Source organism: Ranitomeya variabilis, chromosome 3 (genome assembly GCF_051348905.1).
Source record: "Ranitomeya variabilis isolate aRanVar5 chromosome 3, aRanVar5.hap1, whole genome shotgun sequence".
NCBI classification, from domain to species: domain Eukaryota; kingdom Metazoa; phylum Chordata; class Amphibia; order Anura; family Dendrobatidae; genus Ranitomeya; species Ranitomeya variabilis.
Window position 1 is genome coordinate 398,651,529 of NC_135234.1, and position 4,548 is coordinate 398,656,076.

Genomic DNA, 4,548 nt, shown 5'->3' on the forward strand with positions numbered 1-4,548 from the left:
AGATGTTATGGTGGGGTTCCCCACGACTGTTGGTTTGAGCGAATCTATGTCTCTGGCCATTCAGATTGATCGGCGCCTGCGCGAACGCAAAGTGGTGCACCATATGGCAGCGTCCTCTGAACAGAGTCCTGAGCCTATGCAATGTGATAGGATTCTGACTAGAGCGGAACAGAGGGGATACAGACGTCAGAATGGGCTGTGTTTTTTCTGTGGTGATTCTGCTCATGCTATTTCTGATTGCCCTAAGCGTATTAAGAGGGTCGCTAGATCTGTTACCATTAGTACTGTACAGCCTAAGTTTCTCCTGTCTGTGACCCTGATTTGCTCATTGTCATCTTTTTCTGTCATGGCATTTGTGGATTCAGGCGCTGCTCTGAATTTAATGGACTTAGAATTCGCAAGGCGCTGTGGCTTTTCTTTACAGCCTTTGCAGAGTCCTATTCCCTTGAGGGGTATTGATGCTACACCGTTGGCCAAGAATAAACCTCAGTATTGGACTCAGCTGACTATGTGCATGGCTCCAGCACATCAGGAAGATTGCCGTTTTCTGGTGTTGCATAATTTACATGATGTTGTTGTACTGGGTTTTCCATGGTTATAGGTGCACAATCCTGTGCTGGATTAGAAATCGATGTCTGTGACTAGTTGGGGTTGTCAAGGGGTACATAGTGACGTTCCTTTGATGTCAATTTCCTCTTCCCCCTCTTCTGATGTTCCTGAATTTTTGTCAGATTTCCAGGATGTATTCGATGAGCCCAAGTCCAGTTCCCTTCCTCCACATAGGGACTGTGATTGTGCTATTGACTTGATTCCTGGCTGTAAGTTCCCTAAGGGCCGACTTTTCAATCTGTCTGTGCCAGAGCATACCGCCATGCGGAGTTATGTTAAGGAGTCCTTGGAGAAGGGGCATATTCGGCCGTCTTCGTCACCATTGGGAGCGGGATTCTTTTTTGTTGCCAAGAAGCATGGCTCCTTGAGACCCTGTATTGATTATCGCCTTCTTAATAAAATCACGGTCAAATTCCAATACCCTTTACCTTTGCTCTCTGATTTGTTTGCTAGGGGCTAGTTGGTTTACCAAGATTGACCTTCGAGGGGCATATAATCTTGTTCGTATTAAACAGGGTGACGAATGGAAAACTGCATTTAATACGCCCGAAGGCCATTTTGAATACCTGGTGATGCCTTTCGGGCTTTCTAATGCTCCTTCTGTATTTCAGTCCTTTATGCATGATATTTTCTGCAATTATCTTGATAAATTCTTGATTGTGTATTTGGATGATATTTTGATTTTTTCCAATGATTGGGAGTCTCATGTGAAGCAGGTCAGGATGGTATTCCAGATCCTTCGTGATAATGCTCTATTTGTGAAGGGGTCTAAGTGCCTATTTGGAGTTCAGAAGGTCTCTTTTTTGGGGTTTATTTTTTCTCCTTCATCTATAGAAATGGATCCTGTTAAGGTCCAAGCCATTCATGACTGGATTCAACCCACATCTGTGAAGAGCCTTCAGAAGTTTTTGGGCTTTGCTAATTTTTATCGCCGTTTCATTGCTAACTTCTCTAGTGTGGTTAAACCCCTGACCGATTTGACAAAGAAAGGCGCTGATGTGACAAATTGGTCCTCTGAGGCTGTTGAGGCCTTTCAGGAGCTTAAACGCCAATTTACTTCTGCCCCTGTCTTGCGTCAGCCGGATGTTTCTCTTCCTTTTCAGGTTGAGGTTGACGCTTCTGAGATTGGGGCAGGGGCTGTTTTGTCACAGAGGAATTCTGATGGTTCCTTGATGAAGCCATGTGCCTTCTTTTCCCGTAAATTTTCGCCTGCGGAACGCAATTATGATGTCGGCAATCGGGAGTTGTTGGCTATGAAGTGGGCATTTGAGGAGTGGCGACATTGGCTTGAGGGAGCCAAGCACCGCATTGTGGCCTTGACCGATCATAAGAATCTGATTTACCTCGAGTCGGCCAAGCGGCTGAACCCTAGACTGGCTCGGTGGTCCCTGTTTTTCTCCCGTTTTGACTTTGTGGTCTCATATCTTCCGGGATCTAAGAATGTTAAGGCGGATGCCCTCTGTAGGAGTTTTTTGCCTGATTCTCCTGGAGTCTTTGAGCCGGTTGGCATTCTTAGTGAAGGGGTGATTCTGTCTGCCATCTCCCCTGATTTGCGGCAGGCGCTTCAGGAATTTCAGGCTGATAAACCTGACCGCTGTCCTGTGGGGAAGCTGTTTGTTCCTGATAGATGGACAAGTAAGGTAATTTCTGAGGTCCATTGTTCTGTGTTGGCCGGTCATCCTGGGATTTTTGGTACCAGAGATTTGGTTGCTAGGTCCTTTTGGTGGCCTTCCTTGTCGCGGGATGTGCGTTCTTTTGTGCTGTCCTGTGGGACTTGTGCCCGGGCTAAGCCTTGCTGTTCCCGCGCTAGTGGGTTGCTTTTGCCTTTGCCTGTCCCGGAGAGGCCTTGGACGCATATTTCCATGGATTTTATTTCGGACCTTCCTGTGTCCCAGAGGATGTCTGTTATCTGGGTGGTTTGTGACCGGTTCTCTAAAATGGTCCATTTGGTGCCTTTGCCTAAATTGCCTTCCTCCTCTGATTTGGTTCCATTGTTTTTTCAGCATGTGGTTCGTTTGCATGGCATTCCGGAGAATATTGTGTCTGACAGAGGTTCTCAGTTTGTTTCCAGGTTTTGGAGGGCCTTTTGTGCTAAGATGGGCATTAATTTGTCTTTTTCTTCGGCGTTCCATCCTCAGACAAATGGCCAAACTGAGCGAACTAATCAAACCTTGGAAACCTATTTGAGATGCTTTGTGTCTGCTGATCAGGATGATTGGGTGGCTTTCTTGCCGTTGGCCGAGTTTGCCCTTAATAATCGGGCCAGTTCGGCTACTTTGGTTTCGCCTTTCTTTTGTAATTTTGGTTTCCATCCTCGTTTTTCTTCGGGGCAGGTTGAGCCTTCTGATTGTCCTGGTGTAGATTCCGTGATGGACAGGTTACAGCAGATTTGGACTCATGTGGTAGACAATTTGACGTTGTCTCAGGAAAAGGCTCAGCGTTTTGCTAACTGCCGTCGGTGTGTTGGTCCTCGGCTTCGTGTGGGGGATTTGGTCTGGTTATCCTCTCGTCATGTTCCTATGAAGGTTTCTTCCCCTAAGTTCAAGCCTCGGTTTATTGGTCCTTATAAGATTTCTGAGATTATCAATCCAGTGTCTTTTCGTTTGGCCCTTCCAGCCTCTTTTGCCATCCACAATGTTTTCCATAGATCTTTGTTGCGGAGATATGTGGTACCTGTTGTTCCATCTGTTGATCCTCCTGCCCCGGTGTTGGTTGAGGGGGAGTTGGAATATGTGGTTGAAAAAATTTTGGATTCTCGTTTTTCGAGGCGGAGGCTTCAGTATCTTGTCAAGTGGAAGGGTTATGGCCAAGAGGATAATTCTTGGGTGGTTGCCTCCGATGTCCATGCCGCCGATTTGGTTCGTGCTTTTCATTTGGCTCGTCCTGATTAGCCTGGGGGCTCTGGTGAGGGTTCGGTGACCCCTCCTCAAGGGGGGGGGTACTGTTGTGAATTCTGTTCTTGGGCTCCCTCCTGTGGTTTTGAGTGGTATGGCTGCTTCTGGGATTTAGCATCAGCAGCTGTTTTCACTGATCGTCTTTCTGGCTTGGCTATATTAGTCTGGCCTGTTCCCTCATTCAATGCCAGTTGTCAATTGTTCCAGCCTGGAGTCACGGCTCTTTGGATTTCCCTGACACTCTGACCAGTTCAGCAAAGCTAAGTCCTTGGTTGTCCTTTTGCAGTTCACTTGTTGTGGACTTTGTTGTTCAGCACTTTCTATGTTTTGCTCATTTGTCCAGCTTATCAGTATGAACCTATTTAGCTAAGCTGGAAGCTCTGGGCAGCAGAGTTTGCCCTCCACACCTTTAGTCAGGTGTGGAGATTTTTGCATTTCTCTGTGGTGGACTTTTTCTAGTTTTTATTACTGACCGCACAGTGTTCTGTCCTGTACTAATTCTATCTAGCTAGAAGTGGCCTCCTTTGCTAAATCTTGTTTCATACTACGTATGTCATTTCCTTCTCCTCTCACAGTCATTATTTGTGGGGGGCTGTCCTATCCTTTGGGGATTTTCTCTGAGGCAAGATAGCTTTCCTGTTTCTACCTTTAGGGGTAGCTAGTTCTGCGGCTGTGACGAGGTGTCCAGGGAGTGACAGGAACATCCCACGGCTACTGCTAGTGTCTGTGTTAAGATCAGGAACTGCGGTCTGTATAGTTACCACCTGCTCAGAGCTAGTCGCATGTCGCTCCTACATCACCAGACCATAACAGAGCCCCCAAATTTTGCACACAGACTCTACCAACATTATTAGTGAGGAATATGTAAAAAAAAAAGGGATATGAAATGGTTTACTGTATGTAACCATGTCTCATATCCTGTCGGGTTTGGGAAGGAGATAGCAAAAGCCGGCAATTGAATTACCGGCTTTTCTGCTATCTAGCACTGTATGAAATATAAATATATATACTGTATATATATATATATATATATATATATATATAT